The following is a 19,197-nucleotide window of genomic DNA, read 5'->3' on the forward strand; positions in this document are numbered from 1 at the left end:
GTCTCTGTCCTTTGTGTTTCTAATGCCGCCAGCCACCGGCCGCCCCGCGCGCTCCCGGGTCTCCCGGTCTCAGTCTATGCCCGGTGAGCACACCTCGATTCCGGAGTTTCGTGAGAAGCCTGGTGGCGCGCACACCCAGTTCAGGGTCTCAGTCTGCTGTTTCGCGGGTGCCGACTGTGAGTCCGCCCGCTCCCCCGTGCAGGTGGCCCGCCAGCCGCCAGCCGCCCGTGCGCGCTCCGGGAGTTCCCGGTCTCAGTCTGGATCCCGTGAGCACACCGGGATTCCGGTGTTCCGGGAGATGCCTGGTGGCGCGCACGTTCACGGCTCACCGGTCTCAGTCCGCTCTCTCTCGCGGGTGCCCTCTGTGAGTCCCCCGCTCCCCCGTGCAGGCGGCTGCCGCTTCCCGGAGCCCAAACGCGGCGGCTCCCTCCCCTTTCCGTTTATCTTCCGATATCCATGCACGGTTTACAGCTCCCCTCTTCGTACCTCAATACTCAGCGCTGGAGATGTTCATTTGTAGAGATCCAGATGCATCATCCTGCGTCTCAGGCTGATTCCGTGGTTATTTAGGCTGGTCTGGTACCTATCCAGCTCGACTCAGGGGACCGGCTGAAAAAGGGGTCCCCTACTCCTCCGCCATCTTCAGAGAGAGTGATGGTGGTATTTTGATAGAGATTGCATTAAATGTGTAGATTGCTTCAGGAAGTATAAGCATTTTAATAATATATTTTTTTCTTCCAATCCCTGGGTGTGGAATGTCTTCACATTTCTGTGTGTCATCCTCAATTTCTTTCATGAGTGTTTTATAATTTTCGGAGTACAAATCTTTCAACTCTTTAATTAGGTCTATTCCTAGGTGTCTTATAGATTTTGGTGCAATTGTAAGTCACATTGATTCCTTGACTTCGCTTTCTGCTGCTTCATTATTGGTGTATAGAAATATAACACATTTCTGTATGTTGATTTTGTATCTTGTGACTTAATTTGTGTATCAGTTCTAGCTGGGTTGTGTTTTTTTGTTTGTTTTTGGGGGGGTTGTTTTTTGTTTTGTTTTGTTTTGTTTTGTTTTGTTTTGGTGGAGTCTTTCAGATTTTCTATATAGAATACCATGCCATCTGCAAATAGTGAAAATTTTGCTTCTTCCCTGCAGATTTGGATGTCTTCTATTTCTTTTTTTGTCTGATTGCTCTGACTAGGAATTCCAGTACTATGTTGAATAAAAGTAGTAAGAATAGATTTCCGTCTTTTGTTCCTAACCATAGAGCCAAAACTCTGTTTTTTGCCATAGAGAAAGGTATTAGCTATGGGTTTTTCACAGATAGCCTTTACCATGTTAAGCTATGTTCCCTCCAAACCTGCTTTATTGAGGGTTATTATCATTAATCGATGTTGTACTTTGTCAGATGCTTTTTCTGCTCTACCATAACAATCATATGGTTCTTATCCTTTTTTTAAATTAATGTGATGTATTATACTGATTGATTTGTGAATATTGAACCACCCTTGCTACCCTCAAATAATCCCACCTGATCATAGTGAATAATTTTTTAAATTTATTGTTGGATTCATCTTGCTAATATTTTGTTGATGATTTTTACATGTATATTCATCAGAGATATAGGCTTGTAGTTCTCTTTTTTGTGATGCATTTTTCTGGTTTTGCTATCAGGGTAATACTGGCTTCCTAGAATGAGTTTGGTAGTTTTCTTTCCTTGTCTATTTTTTGGAATAGTTTCAGAAGAATAGATATTAAATCTTCTTTACATTTTTGGTAGAATTTACCTGTGAAGCCATCTGGTCCCAGACTTTTGTTTGTAGGGAGTTTTCTGATTACTGATTCTATGTCTTTGCTGGTTATTGGCCTGTTAAAGCTTTAAATTTCTTCCTGTCTCAGTTTTGGTAGTTAATAAGTTTCTAAGAATTTATCTATTTATTTCAAGTTGTCCAATTTTTTGGCATAATTTTCTAATATTCTCTTATAATTATTTTTATTTTTGTGGTCTTTTTTTTTCTCCTCTCTCATTTGTGATTTTCTTTATTTGGGTCCTTTCTCTTTTCTTTTTAATAAGCCTGGATAAGGGCTTATCAATTTTATTAATTTTTGAAAGAACCAACTCCTGGTTTCATTGATCTGTTTTACTGTTGTTTTGTTTTAGTTTCTATATCATTAATTTGTACTCTAATCTTTATTATTTTCCTCTTTCTTCTGATTTTAAACTTCATGTTTTGTTCCTTTTTAGTCCCTTTAGGTGTAAGATTAGGTTGTTTATTTAGAATTTTTCTTGTTTCTTGATGTAGGCCTGTACAGTTATATACTTCCTCTTAAGACTTCTTTTGCTACATTCTAATGGCTTTGGACCATTGGGTTTTCATTTTCATTTCTTTTCATGTATTTTAAATTTCTTCTTTTATTTCCTGGTTGACCCATTCATTGTTTGGTATCTTATTTATTTATTTTCCATGTATTTATCTTCCATGTATTTTTGTTCTTTCCAGACTTTTTCTTGTGATTTACTTCTAGTTTCATATCATTGTATTCAGAAAAGGTGCATGTTATGAATTCAGTCTCTTTGTATTTGTTGAGTCCTGATAGGTGACCTAATATGTCATCCATTCTGTAGAATGTCTGATGGGCACTTGAAAAGAATGTGTATTCTGCTGGGTTTTTTTTTTTCAAGATTTTATTTATTTGACAGGGAGAGATACAGCAAGAGAGGGGAGGAACACAAGCAGGCAGAGTGGAAGAGGGAGAAGTAGGCTTCCCTCTGAGCAGGGAGCCATCCCTGCTGGATGCGGGGCTCCATCCCAGGACCCTGGGATCATGACCTGAGCCGAAGGCAGACGCTTAACCAACTGAGCCACCCAGGCATCCCTCTTCTTTCTCTCTTTTTTTCATTATCACAGTTTCCTATTACTTTGTCTTCTAGGTCAGTAATTAATTCCTCTGCTTCTTCTAGCCTTCTGTTCATTGCATCATGCCTTTTTCTAATTTCATTTATTGCCTTATTCATCTCCGACCAATTCCTTTTTAACTCTTTTATCTCCATCTTAAGAGTCTCACTGATGTCTTCCATACATTTTTTAATCCCAGTGAGTATCCATAAATCATTGCTTTCAATACTCCATCAGGAATGTTACTTATATCTGTTTTGCTTAGATCTCTGGCTGTGGTCTTATCTTGTTCTTCCATCTGGAACAAATTCCTCCATCTTGGCATTCTATCTAAGTCACTGCCTTCTTCTCTGTGTTAGAAAAGCTTGTTCTGTTCCTGAAAGTAATAGCCTTATCAAGAAGAGTTCATGTAGTGCCCAGGGACTGGCACTTCAAAGAGTGCCTGCAGTGTTTATTGCATGAACTCTGCTGCTGTGCTTTGGCTGCTCTATCTTTCAGGCCAGTCATCTGCAGAGTCTCCCTGGTTTGTTGTATGCAGTGTTTTTATCCTGGTCTGAATGTAGCAAGTTTTAATGAGGTGTGCTTTGGTCTGCTTTGTGAAATGAGACCTGTCACCATCTCCACCAGAACTAATGCCCTGCAAAACTTTCTGGTCAGGAGATTTGGTACAGGCAATGGTTTGTGCTGCTCTTCTGTAGGAGCTGCCTGCCAACCTGAGTCTGAGGTGAGCGTGAAGGAGAAGGGCAGTCCCACTGGTGCACAAAGCTGTGGGGCTTGGTATAGGCAAGTTAGGTAGCCAGTGTTGAACTGTGCTGCTTCCCACAGGTGACTCTGTGTTTATGCTGTGTGGTGGGGGAGGAAATGGTTCCAGCCAGCTCCTTTGTCCCCAGAGAGGTTTGTCTGTGAGTGCTCCATCTCAGGGACATGCTCTGAGATGAACAAATCATCTCTCCATTATGTGCCCCAGGTGTTCCTCAGATTGTTGTTTCCAAGCACTATGTCCCCAGAGTTTGCCTGCCTTCTCTCCAAGAGCAGCACAAGGTCTTCCAGGCTGTATCCCATCCAGGCTTGCTGACCTTTAAAACTTCAGGCCATAGGCCCCACTTACTGCAAGAACTTGTGAGATTAAGCTCCTCTTGGTTTTCAAGGCAATGGCTTTGGACACCTTCTTGTGTGTTCCTCTGTGTGCTCCTCTCTCTCTGGTCCCTCCCTATGACCATGGCTCCCTCTCCTCCATAGCAGCTAACATCCATTTCTCACCCAAACCACATCTCCATTCTTCCTACCTTCTTTGATGTGGTCTCTTCTCTCTCTTTAGTTGTGGAATTTGTTCTGTCTTCAAGTCAATTTCTGGGATATTTAGAATGATTTTATAGTCACTAGTTGTACTTGTTGAATGTGGTGAGCCCAGAGTCCTCCTACTCCATCACCATCTACCTAGCTTTCAAAACTTGGAGTTACATTTTAAAGTATCAGGCCCAGAAGCTTGTACTGGGGCAGAAGTTAAAGAGTGTAGAGGAGTTAAGATGGCGGAGGAGTAGGGGTCTCCTTTTTCAGCTGGTCCCCTGAATCGAGATGGATAGGTACCAGACCATCCTGAATACCCACGGAACCAGCCTGAGATGCAGGAAGATACATCTGGAGCTCTACAAATGAACATCTCCAGCACTGAGTATTGAGGTACGAAGCGGGGAGCCATAAATCTGCGCACAGATATCGGAAGATAAATGGAAGGGGGAGGGAGCCTCCATGTTCAGGCACCGAGAAGCGGTAGTCACCTGTACTGGGGAGCGGGCTGACTCGCGGACCGGCACCCGCGAGAGAGCAGACAGAAACCATGAGCCTGGGAATGGTCGCCACCAGTCTGAAAACTGAAGCTCCGGAGTGGGCGCGAACCACACTGAAATGGAGCTCCGGAGCACACAGGGGCGGCTGGCGGTTGGCGGTGTTAGAAACACAAAGGACAGAGATGTGCCGGCCCTGGAAGTGAGGGCTGGGATGCCGGCTGTGGGGCGCACATTCCAGGATGCTGTAGGGTTAAGCAGCACCAACAGAAACAGAGTTAAAGTGGCCAGAGGAGCTCAGTGGAGAGCGGTCTGTGATCTCTCTGATCTGAGACAGAGGCCGGGATTTGGCCACTGCTGCTCTGACTCTCAGAAGAGGCAGAGCAAACCGCCAGGGAAAGCCACCAGAGAACAAAAGCCCTGAAATACCGGCTCACATTGTGCCCATCCCCATCCCCCCTCTCAGGGGACATGGAGACTCTACCCAAACAGGGTTGCCTGAGTATCAGTGCGTCAGGCCCCTCCCCCAGAATGCAGGCTGAAAAATCAAGAAGCCCACATCCTTAAGGTCCCTATAAAACAAGTGCACATTGCATGGGTCCTGGTCAATAATTTGGGCTCTGGACAACCCCACAACCTCTCCTTATCAGAATGACAAGAAGAAGAAATCCCCCCCAGCAAAGAAAAGACAATGAGTCTGTGGCCTCTGCCACAGAACTGACAGATAGGGATATAACCAAATTGTCAGAAATGGAGATCAGAGTAACAATGGTCAAGATGATGTGTAGACTTGAAAAAAATATTAAAGAAAATATTAATGAGAGTATAGAATCTCTAAGGGTGGAAATGTGAGCAAATCTGACAGAAACTAAAAATGCTATGAATCAATTGCAGTCAAAACTAGATGCTGTGACAGCCAGGGTGAATGAGGCAGAAGAACAAATTAGTGAACTGGAGGATGAGATGGTAGAAGAGAAAGCTAAAACAGAAACTTGGCTCCAAAAAATCCAATCTCAAGAATGTAGGTTACGGGAGATTACTGACTCAATGAAACATTCCAATCTCAGAATCATCGGCATCTACGAGGGGGTGGAGAAAGAGAGAGGTCTAGAAGAGATATTTGAAAAAATTGTAGCTGAAAACTTCCCTAATCTAGCAAGGGAAACAAACATTCGTGTCCAAGAGACAGAGAGGACCCTTCCCAAGCTCAACCATGACAAACCTACGCCACGTCACGTCATAGTGCATTTCGCAAATATTAGATCCAAGGATACAGTATTGAAAGGGGCCAGGGCAAAGAAATTTCTCACGTACCAAGGCAAAGGCATCACAATTACGTCAGACCTGTCTACATAGACCTGGAATGAGAGAAAGGGTTGGGGGAGCATTTTTAAAGCTCTTTCAGAGAAAAACATGCAGCCAAGGATCCTTTATCCAGCAAGGCTGTCATTCAGAATTGATGGAGAAATAGAAACCTTCCAGAATCGCCAGTCACTGACCAATTTCGTAACCATGAAACCAGCCCTACAGGAGATATGAAGGGGGGGTTCTATAAAAGTAAAAAGGCCCCAAGAGTGATACAGAACAGAAAGTTACAATCTATAGAAACAAAGACTTTACAGACAACATGACATCATTAAAATCATATCTCTCAATAACCACTCTCATTGTGAATGGACTAAATATGCCCATTAAATGTCACAGGGTTGCAGATTGGATAAAAAGACATGACCCATACATATGCTGTCTACAAGAGACTCATCTTGAACCTAAAGATACATCCAGACTGAAAGTGAAGGGATGGAAAACCATTCTTCATGCCAATGGACCTCAAAAGAAAGCTGGGGCAGCAACTATCATATCAGACAGATAAGATTTTAAACTAAAGACTGTTGTCAGAGATACAGAAAGATACTATATTATTCTTAAAGGATGTAACCAACAAGTGGATATGAAAATTGTAAATATCTATGTCCCAAACAGGGGAGCAGCTAGATACACTGGCCAACTCTTAACCTGAATAAAGAGACATATAGGTAATAAGACGTTAACAGTAGGGGACGTCAACACTCTGCTCTCAGCAATAGACAGATCACTTAGGCAGAAAATCAACAAAGAAACAAGAGCTTTGAATGATATACTGGACCAGATGGACCTCATAGATATATATAGAACACTACAGCCCAGAACAACACAATACCCATTTTTTCAAATGCACATGGAACTTTCTACAGAATAGACCACATACTAGGTCACAAAACAGGTCTCAACCAATACCAAAAGACTGAAATTATTCCCTGCATATTCTCAGAGCACAATGCTGTGAAACTGGACCTCAATCACAAGGAAAAATTTGGAAGAAACTCAAACACTTGGAAACTAAAAACCATCCTCTCAAGAATGACTGGGTAAACCAGGAAATTAAAAATGAATTTAAACAATTTATGGAGACCAACGAGAATGAAAACACATCCATCCAAAACCTATGGGACACTGCAAAGGCGGTCCTAAGGGGAAAATACATAGCCATCCAAGCCTCACTCAAAAGAATAGAAAAATCTAAAATGCAGTTTTTATATTCTCACCTCAAGACGCTGGAGCTTCTTCTAGAACAGGCCTAACCCACGCACGAGAAGGCAGGTGATCAAGATTAGAGCAGAGATCAATGAATTAGAAACCAGGAGCACAGTAGAGCATATCAACAGAACTAAAAACTGGTTCTTTGAAGGAATAAATAAGATCGATAAGCCACTGGCCAGACTTAGTCAAAAGAATAGAGAAAGGACCCAAATTAATAAAATGATGAATGAAAGGGGAGAGATCACAACCAACACCAATGAAATAGGATCATTAGAAACTTTTATCAACAATTTTTGCCAATTAATTAAACAACTTGGAAGAAATGGATGCCTTCCTGGAAAACTATAAACTACCAAGACTGAAACAGGAAGAATGGATTATTTAAACAGACCAATTAATTATGAAGAGATTGAAGCAGTGATCAAAAACCTCCCCAAAAACAAGAGTCCAGGGCCTGACGGATTCCCCAGGGAATTCCACCAAACGTTCAAAGAAGAAATAATACCTATTTTCCTAAAGCTGTTTCAAAAAATAGAAACAGAAGGAAAACTACCAAACTCATTCTATGAGGCCAGTATTACCTTGATCCCCAAACCAGGCAGAGACCCCATCAAAATGTAGAATTACAGACCGATTTTCCCGATGAACATGGATGCCAAAATTCTCAACAAGATCCTAGCTAATAGGATCCAACAGTACATTAAAAGGATTATCCATCAAGACCAAGTGGGATTCATCCCTGGGATGCAAGGGTGGTTCAACATTCGCAAATCAATCAGTGTATAGATCATATCAACCAGAAAAGAGTCAAGAACCATATGATCCTCTCAATTGATGAAGAAAAAGCATTTGACAAAATACAGCATCCTTTCCTGATTAAAACCCTTCAGAGTGTAGGGATAGAGGGTATATTCCTCAGTCTCATAAAAACCATCTATGAAAAGCCTACAGCAAATATCATTCTCAATGGGGAAAAGCTGGAAGCCTTTCCCGTAAGATCAGGAACAAGACAAGGATGCCCACTCTCACCACTATTATTCAACATAGCACTAGAAATCCTTGCAACAGCAATCAGACCACAAAAAGGGATAAAAGTTATCCAAATCGGCAAAGAAGTCAAACTGTCTCCCTTCGCAGATGATATGATACTCTATATGGAAAACCCAAAAGAATCCACTCCTAAACTATTACAAGTTATAGAGCAATTCAGTAGTGTGGCAGGATACAAAATCAATGCTCAGAAATCAGTTGCATTTCTATACACAAATAATGAAACTGAAGAAAGAGAAATTAGGGAATCCATCCCATTTACAACAGCACCAAAAACCATATGTTACCTTGGAATTAACTTAACCAGAGACGTAAAGGACCTATATTCTAGAAACTACAAATCACTCTTGAAAGACATTGAGGAAGACACAAAAAGATAGAAAAATATTCCATGCTCATGGATCAGAAGAATTAACATAGTTAAAATGTCCATTCTATCCAGAGCAATCTACACTTTCAATGCTATCCCGATCAAAATACCAATGACATTTTTCAAAGAACTGGAACAAATAGTCCTTAAATTTGTATGGAACCAGAAAAGGCTCCGAATCGCCAAGGAATTGTTGAAAAGGAAAGACAAAGCTGGGGGCATCACAATGCCGGATTTTGAGCTGTACTACAAAGCTGTGATCACAAAGACAGCATGGTACTGGCACAAAAACAGACACATAGACCAATGGAACAGAATAGAGAACCCAGAAATGGACCCTCGGCTCTTTGGGCAACTAATCTTTGATAAAGCAGGAAAAAACTTCCAGTGGAAAAAAGACAGTCTCTTCAATAAATGGTGCTGGGAAAATTGGACAGCTATATGCAAAAGAATGAAACTTGACCACTCTCTCACACCATACAGAAAGATCAACTCTACATGGATGAAAGACCTCAATGTGAGACAGGAATCCATCAAAATCCTAGAGGAGAACAAAAGCAGCAACCTCTTTGACATCGGCCACAGCAACTTTTTTCATGACACCTCTCCAAAGGCAAGAGAAACAAAAGAAAATATGAACTTGTGGGACTTCATCGAGATCAAAAGCTTCTGCACAGCCAAGGAAACAGTCAAAAAAATGATGAGGCAGCCCACGGAATGGGAGAAGATATTTGCAAATAACACTACAGATAAAAGACTGGTATCCAAGATCTACAAAGAACTTCTCAAACTCAATACATGGGAAACAAATAATCAAATAAAATATGGGCAGAAGATATGAACAGACACTTTTCCAATGAAGACATACAAATGGTCAACAGACACATGCAAAAATGTTCAAAATCATTAGCCATCAGGGAAATTCAAATCAAAAGCACATTGCGATACCACCTTATGCCAGTTAGAATGGCAAAAATTGATAAGGTAGGAAACAACAAATGTTGGAGAGGATGTGGAGAAAGGGGATCCCTCCTACATTGTTGGTGGGAATGCAAGTTGGTACAACCACTTTGGAAAACAGTGTGGAGGTCCCTTAGAAAGTTAAAAATTGAGCTACCCTATGTCCCAGCCATTGCACTACTGGGGATTTACCCCAAAGATACAGACGTAGTGAAGAGAAGGACCATATGCACCCCAATGTTCATAGCAGCATTGTCCAGAATAGCTAAATTGTGGAAGGAACCGAGATGCCCTTCAACAGATGACTGGATTAAGAAGATGTATTCCATATATACAATATTCCAGCCATCAGAGAGAACTATTATACAACATTTGCAGCAACATGGACGGGAGTGGAGGAGATTATGCTAAGTGAAATATGTCAAGCACAGAAGACAATTATCATATGGTTTCACTCATTTATGAAACATAGGAAATAGGAAGATCGGTAGGAGAAGGAAGGGAAGAATGAAGGGGGGGATAAACAAAGGGGGAATGAACCATGGGAGACTGTGGACTCTGGTAAACAAACTGAGGGTTTCAGAGGGGAGAGGGGTGGGGGATTGGGATAGGCCGGTAATGGGTATTAAGGAGGGCACATATTGCATGGTGTACTGGGTGTTATATGCAAATAATGAATCATGGAACATTGCATCAACAACTGGGGATGTACTGTATGGTGATTAATATAACAAAATAAAAATTAAAAAAAGTTAAGTGAGTAAAAAATAAAGATAATATCAGCATATATGCATAACTATGAAGTAATACTATACATGTACTTAGAGATGTTTCTTTCCACACTGAAATGTTGAAAAGATATTTGTAATGCTGCCAGATTTTATTTTGCTTGATTTATCTGATACTCTGTTGACTTAAAACTGGAATATCTGTTTTTATCACATATTTCATTCAAAAATGTCACACATTCTTCTTAGCTCCCTCATCCTTAACCCATTTTTTTTCCACATCCCACATTCTAATAGTGTCCTGTTTGGGAAAACAAATTCCTAATCACGGAGGATTTAAAATAGTCACATTTTTTTTTAGTTTCAGATATTGAAAGATCACAGGTTTCTAAGTGTGTCTACTATTTACTAAGGTGTTTCAAGAGGATACTAGTATTAATCAAACAGTACTTTAGACTACAAGTGTGGGTCATCTACCAAGCACTCTCTCAACACTCACCAAAATTTTCATTGTCTGTGCAACTCTCTGCATTATGAATAAAGTAAATGTGACAAGTGTAGGGCTCTGGGATGAAGTAATCTAAACTCTTCAGATAATTTTACATGTGAAAAATAGATAAGGGTTTCATAAGAAAAATGCAATAGTGCACAGAGATGAATTGTTTGCAACACAGAAGACAGAATTTGAAATCAAATGTCTCTTAGTCTCTTCAGGCTGCTATAACAGAATGCTTCACATTGCTATAACAGAATACCACACAATAGAAAACTTATGTCACACATTTCTGGAGGCTGGAAGTTCAAGATTAACGTACCAGCAGGTTTAGAGTATGGCAAAGACCCACTTTCCGGTTCATAGATAGCTATCTTCTTGCTGTGTCCTCAGAAGGTGGAAAGGGCAAGGGAGAACTCTGGGGTCTCTTTTTTAAGAATACTAATCCCATTCATGAGTATTCCAACCTCAGGACCTAATCACCTCCCAAAGGCCCCCAACTTAATACCATCACATTGGAAATTAGGTTTCAACATATAAATTTTGGGGGAACATAAATATTCGGTCTATAACAACATGTTTGGTTGTTATTGAAGAAGATTCTACCAGATGAGCATGTTTTTGTTGTTGTTGTTTTTTTTTGGGGGGGGGTCATGGCAAAGAAGGCACAAAGCCATTGTAATAAAATTCTTTCATAGAAGAAAGGAATGGCCAAAGACAGAGGATGACATAATGTGTTTCTGAAAGGAATTAACCAAGTATTCAAAAGACATAGGTCAGGTAACTATACTACCCAGAATCTAGAGAAACTCATGATGAAGATAAACAACTGAGAAAAAGGGTGTCAATCTCAGGTCAGAAATGATGGTGTTCTTTCGATCTACTCAATCTATACTCCAGCTCATCTGACATGTAAATCAAGGTTGTTTTCATTTATTATTACAATTTTGAGTGCACATCTTATCATAACAAATTTAAAAACAATCTCTAAGTGAATTAATTGCTCCCAGAAGTGATTATCTTTTAGTAAAAAGAGGCCAGAGAATAACAGAGGGGCAGTGGAAAGAGATCAAAATAACAGATCGCTGCTTGAGAGATTCAACAGCATTTACTGGCAGAAGTATTAAGACTTGCCAGCAGTCAGATTTTTCAGTCGGCCTTTCAAAATACACTTGAATTGAAGCCAAAATGTTGGCTTGTGCTATATAATCATCTGACTCTGAAGCTGTTCAGAAATAACCTTTACCTGAAGTATACAGTCATAGAGATAGCACAGATAACTATTCTGCAGTTAGATGAGAGAATTATTTCACCACTGGATTATATCTTCCTCTTTTTAAAATTAACTACATATGTCTGTTATGCAAATACAGTGTCAAGTGCTGGAAATAATATCCTTGTATAAAAGTATTCACTTCTAACTACATTGTGATCTGCAGGTGCTCAGTAGAAACCTCTGCCATTGTCTCAAGGCATTGTCTGTCAATCCAACTTAATGATCATAAGGATCTTTCTCTGACTCTAAGGATCAGGGGTTCATTCAAGCAGATATCCTGTAAGGAGGCTTCTTAGTTTGCAGCAGAAGATCTGTGCCCAAGGGTCCTTTCATTATACCTATTTAACACAAAATATAAAATATAAAACACAAAATATAAAACCAAAATTCTGCTACCTTTCGTGATAACAAAGAGAGATGATTTTTTAAATTTATAAGTGAATGTCTCAGCTGTGAGATTACAATCCATTAAAACTGTGGAAGTACTTACTTTAAAACTTGGTACAGTACTAGGCACCCAATGGGCACTCAAGAAATATTAAAATGTTTCTGATGATGGTACTTTGGGTTTAAGAGGCCACAAATTGTTTCTTTGAGCACTGAAAATTTATTTGAAGAGCTATATATTTTGCAAAATGCTTGCCCAAATCTGGTTAAAACTCATTCAGCAACTTGTGGCAGGTACCCTTGGAGCCCCTGTAGTCTCATAAACTACCAATGTACATGATGACCATATTTTGTTTCTAAATGAGACTTGCAATTATTTCAGAAGTATAGCTATTCTTTGGATAGAAAAACAAATGTTTACTTGTTTATTATGAGCTTAATAAAGTCTCCTTTTACACATATTCATTTTTTCACAGCTAAAGTATTTTCCAGTTTTGTCTCAGAAAAATGACTAATAATAGTGAGACAGTGTCCCATATTCTGAAGAGTTAAAGTACATTACCTAGTGCCCTAATTGTTCCAGCCTTATTACCTAAGAGGTACTGCAGGTAATGTTACTCCCATTTAAAGATGGAATAGCTAAGTCTGAAAATAGCTGGTGGTGATTTTACAGGTTGAGAACTGTCACAATTTAAATGTAAAAATGAGGGTATCTTTATAGATCTTGATAGACAGAAGGGAAAATTCTGAAAAATTTAATGGTACTCTGGGTAAATCAATGTTATTTCACTTAGCACTTTAGCAACTATGCAATTCTGCATAAAACAGACTGGTATTCTCAACAAGGAGGGTATGGTTTCCCCATGGGACAGTTAGAAATGTGTAGGGGCATATTTGTTGTCATAATGAGTGGGAGCAGCACTGATATTTATTGAACAGGAACCAGAGGTTGTAGACACTCTGCAATGTGCAAGATAATCCTGCACTTAACAAATGAGTCATTGTAATGAAATTGGGAGTATAGAAGAGATGAAGTTATTAGTAATGACAAGGACCAACAAGTGACAATGTCTGTGGAATTGAGGATTACTGAGGAAGCCAGTGTTCAGAACCTACCTTGATTCTTATTATGGAGAATAGAACATCTAGAGGAAGCAGTGTCTTAGCCCCAGTATGAGTTTCACTTTCAACCCATCAATAGTGTTTAGAATACTTGGAGAAGCTGAAGTCATTCCCAATACTCAGACCCCTATTGAACAATGAGATGGGATAAAAATTATGAGAAGGTGTGATCGTAGTTCCAGTGTACAAAGCACATTATTAATGCCTTTTGGAAGAGAAGAATAATTTGAAGATTTGTGTGGATCCGCCTTGGCTTCTGTTTATAGAGTTGAAGATGCCTTCTGGGGAAACCAGGTATTGTCCCAAATGTTCAGGTCCTCTTTTTATCCCCATCAATGGTGAGTTCATCCAATAACATGGGTTTAAGTGCCATTTATGTGACTAAGGCTCAAGTTTTTAACAACAGCTCAGACTTTTTCTCTGAAAACCGTACTTTTATTTCCAATTGCCTATCAACATCTCTACTTAGATACCTAAAAGACATTTTTTTGTTTTGTTTTGTTTTATAATAATTTTTTATTATGTCTTGTTAGTCACCATACAGTACATCCCTAGTTTTTGATGTAAAGTTCCATGATTCATTACTTGAAGTATCTTCAAAACTGAACTCAGATAACCTTCTTATCCTGCACTACAAAAGCTACAATCTTTCCCTTATTAGTAAATGGAAAATTTTACTATCTAGAGGCTCAGGCTAAAAACTTGGAAACCACTCTTTGTCCCTCTATTTATCTCATATTCCATATCCAATTCATCAGGAAATACTGTTGGCTCTTTAAAAATCCAAATCCAACCATTTCTCATCATCTCTAGAGCTAAACATTTGTTATAGCAACAAAAGTTTCTTGCCTGGTTTATTACAATAACTTTCTTTTTTAAAATTTAAATTCAATTAGCCAACATATAAGTACATCATTAGTTTCAGATATAGAGTTCAGTAATTTATCAGTTGTATAAAACACCAAACACTCATCACATCACATACCCTCCTTAATGCCATCACCCAATTACCCCATCCCTCCACCCACCTCCCCTCTGGCAACTCTCAGTTTGTTTCCTATAGTTAAGAGTCTCTCATGTTTTTTCTCCCTCTCTAATGACTTCCCATTCAGTTTTTCCTCCCTTCCCCTATGATCCTCGGCACTGTTTCTTTTTTTTTTTTTAAGATTTTATTTATTTATTCGACAGAGATAGAGACAGCCAGCGAGAGAGGGAACACAAGCAGGGGGAGTGGGAGAGGAAGAAGCAGGCTCCCAGCGGAGGAGCCTGATGTGGGGCTCGATCCCATAACGCCAGGATCACGCCCTGAGCCGAAGGCAGACGCTTAACCGCTGTGCCACCCAGGCGCCCCTCTCTGCACTGTTTCTTATATTCCACCTATGAATGAAACCATATGATAATTGTATTTCTCTGATTGATTTATTTCGCTCAGCATAATGCCCTCCAGTTCCATCCTTGTCAATGTAAATGGTAAGTATTCATCCTTTCTGATGGCTGAGTAATAATGTGTGTGTGTGTATGTATATATGTGTGTGTGTGTGTGTGTGTATCACATCTTCATCCATCTATCAATGGACATCTCATCTCTTTCTGCATTTTGACTATTGTAGACATTGCTACTATGAACATTGGGGCTCAGGTGCCCTTTTAGATCACTACAGTTGTATCTTCAGGGTAAATACCTCATAGAGCAACTGCTGGGTCATAGAGTAGATCTATTTTTAACTTCTTGAGGAAACTCCATACTGTATTCTAGAGCAGTTGTACCAGCTTACAGTCTCATCAACAGTGTAAGAGGGTTCCCCTTTCTCCACATCCTCACCAACATTCATTGTTTCCTGTCTTGTTAATTTTAGCCATTCTGACTGGTGTGAGGTGGTATCTCATTGTGGTTTTGATTTATACTTTCCTGATGCCAAGTGATGTGGAGCATTTTTTTTTTTTCCTGTTTGGCCATTTGTATGTCTTCTTTTGAGAAATGTCTGTTCATGACTTCTGCTCATTTCTTAACTGGATTATTTGTTTTTTGGGTGTTGAGTTGAAGAGTTCTTTATACATCCTTGATACTAGTGCTTTGTCTGATATGCCATTTGCAAATATCTTCTCCCATTCCATAGGTTGCCTTTTAGTTTTGTTGACTCTTTCCTTTGCTATGCATAAGTTTTTTGTCTTGATGAAGTCCCAATAGTTCATTTTTGCTTTTGTTTCCCTTGCAAGAAGTTGCTGCAGCTGAGGTTGAAGAGGTAGCTGCCTGTGTGCTCCTTTAGGATATTGATAGATTCCTGTCTCACATTCATCAATTTTGAGTTTATCTTTGAGTATTGTGTAAGAAAATGGTCCAGTTTCATTCTCATACATGTGGCTGTCCAATTTTCCCAATACCATTTGTTGAAGAGACTGTCCTTTTTCCATTGGATATTCTTTCCTGCTTTGTCAAACATTAGTTGACCATGGAGTTGAGGGTCCACTTCTGGGTTTTCTATTGTGTTCCATCAATCTATGTGTCTCTTTTTGTGCCAGTAACATACTGTGTTGATGATTAAAGCTTTGTAATAGAGCTTGAAGTCTGGCATCGTGATGCCATCAGCTTTGGTTTTCTTTTTCAACATTCTTCTGGCTATTTACTGGTTCCATACAAATTTTAGGATTGTTTGGTCCAGCTCTGTGAAAAATGTCAATGTGTTTTGATAGAGATTTCACTGAATGTGTAGATTGCTCTAAGCAGCATAGACATTTTAACAATATTTATTCTTCCAATCCATAAGCATGGAATGTTTTTCCATTTCTTAGTGCCTTCCTCAATTTCTATCATAAGTGTTCTGTAGTTTTTAGAGTACAGATCCTCTACCTCTTTGATTAGGTTTATTCCTAGGTGTCTTATGGCTTTCGGTGCAATTGTAAATGGGACCTATTCCTTTATTTCTCTTTCTCTCATTGTTAGTGTATAGAAATGCAACTGACTTCTGTGCAAAGATTTTGTATCCTGCCACATAGCCGAATTCATGTGTGAGTTCTAGCAATTTTAGGATGGAGTCTTTTGGGTTTTCCACCTAAGGTATCATGTCATCTGTGAGGACTGAGAGTTTGACTTCTTCTTTGCCATTTGAATGCACTTTCTTTTTGTTGTTGGACTGTTGAGGCTAGGAATTCTAGTACTATGTTGAACAGCAGTGGTGAGAGTGGGCATCCCTGTCATGTTCTTAACCTTAGGGGAAAAGGTCTCAGTTATTTCCCATTGAGAATGAAATTCGCTGTGAGCTTTACATAAATGGCTTTTATAATATTGAGGTATGTTTCCTCTATCCCTATACTGTGGAGAGTTTTAAGCAAGGAAGGATGCAGCATTTTGTCAAATGCTTTTTCTGCAACAATTGAGAGGACCATATGGTTCTTGTCCTTTCTTTTATTAATGTGATGTACCACATTGATTGATTTGCAAATGTGAACCATCCTTGCAGCCCAGGAATAAATCCCATTTGGCCATGGTGAATAATCCTTTTAATGTACTCTAGGATCATATTGGCTGGTACCATAGAGAGAATTTTTGCATCCATGTTCATCAGGGATATTGGTCTGTTATTTTCCTTTTTGGTGCGGTCTTTGTCTGGTTTTGGGATCAAGGTAATGCTGTAACCCATAAAGTGAGTTTGGAAGTTTTCCTTCCATTTCTGTTTTTTGAAACAGCCTCAGAAGAATGGGTAGTAGTTCTTCTTAAAATGTTTGGTAGAAGTCCCCTGGGAAGCCATCTGGCGCTGGAATCTTGTTTGTTGGAAGATTTTTGGTTCCTGCTTCAATTTTCTTGCCAGTTATGGGTCTGTTCAGGTTTTCCATTTCTTCCTGTTTCAGTTTTGGTAGTTCATAAGTTTCTAGGAATGCATCCATTTCTTCCAGGTTGCCTAATCTGTTGGCACATAGTTGCTCATAATATGTTCTTAAAATTGTTTGTATTTTCTTGGTGTTGGCTGTGATTTCTCCTCTTTCATTCATGATTTTATTAATTTAGCTCCTTTCTCTTTTCTTTTTGATAAGTCTGGCTGGGGGGTTATAAATCTTTTTAATTCTTTCTAGAAACCAGCTTCTAGTTTCACTGATCTGTTCTACTGTTCTTCTGGTTTCTATTTCATTGATTTCTGTCCTAAGCTTTATTATTTCTCTTCTCCAGTTTGATTTAGGCTTTATTTGCTGTTCTCTTCTCCAGTTCCTTTAGGTGTAAGGTTAGCTTTTTTATTCAATCTGATATCCTGTGCCTTTTGATTGGAGCATTTAGCCCATTTACATTCAGAGTAACTGTTAAGAGATATGAATTTAGTGCCATCGTATGACCTGCAAAGTCACTGTTTCTGTATAGTGTCTCTGTTCTTTTCTGGTCTGCTACTTCTGGACTCTCTCTTTGCTTATAGGATCCCCTTTAATATTTCTTGCAGGGCTGGTTTAGTGATCACAAATTCTTTTAATTTCTGATCTTCCTGGGAGCTCTTTATCTCTCCCTCTATTCTGGATGACAGCCTTGCTGGATAAAGTATTCTTGGCTGCATGTTTTTCTCATTTAGTACCCTGAATGTATCATGCCAGCCTTTTCTGGCCTGCCAGGTCTCTGTGGATAGGTCTGCAGCCAGCCTGATGCTTCTACCCCTGTAGGTTCAGAACCTCCTGTCTCAAGCTGCTTTTAGCATTTTTTCTTTATCTCTGAAATTTGCACTCTTCACTATTATGTGTTGGGGTGTTGATATTTTTATTGATTTTGGTCCTCTCTACCTCTTGGACTTGAATGTCTGTTTTGCTCGCCAGATTAAGGAAGTTCTCAGCTATGATTTCTTAAGTACACTTCCTGTCCCTCTCTCTTTCTCTTTCTTCATCCTCTGGGACCCCAATGATTCTAATATTTTTTCTGCTTTATGGTATCACTTATATCTCAAAGCCTCACCTCATGATCCATTAGATTTTTTTCTCTTTTCCTTAGCTTCTTTACTTTCCATCATTTTGTGTTCTATGTCACTGACTCTCACTTCTCCCTCATTTACCCTCAATGTCAGAGCATCCATTTTCAACTGCATCTCAGTCAAGCATTTTTAATTGGGGACTGATTAGATTTTAGTTCCTTTATTTCTGCACTGTGGGATTTTCTAGTGTCTTTTATGGTTTTTTTTCAAGCCCAGCTTGCATCTTTATAATTGTTTTTCTGAATTCTAGGTCTGACATTTTACTTATATCCATATCGATTAAATCTATGGTGGAGAGTATTACCTCTGCTTCTTTTCTGTTGTTGTGAATTTCTCCTTCTAGTCATTTTGTCCAGACTAGAATAGATGAATGAGACAACAAAATCAAAAATATCAAGCATGACCCCAGCAAAACACACACCTGAAGAGTTCAGAAACCAAAAAAGAAAAGAAAAAATAAGTGAAAAAAGAGAGAATATAATCTCACCAGTGGACAAAACAGGGTGATCCCCTTGGTCCTGGGTGTATTTTGGTCTGTTTGTTAGAAGACACTAAATCCCAAAACTGTAAAGAAAGCAAAATATATATGAATACAGTGAAAGGAAGCCAAAAATG

Source organism: Ursus maritimus (genome assembly GCF_017311325.1).
Source record: "Ursus maritimus isolate PB19 chromosome X unlocalized genomic scaffold, ASM1731132v1 scaffold_X1, whole genome shotgun sequence".
NCBI lineage: Eukaryota > Metazoa > Chordata > Mammalia > Carnivora > Ursidae > Ursus > Ursus maritimus.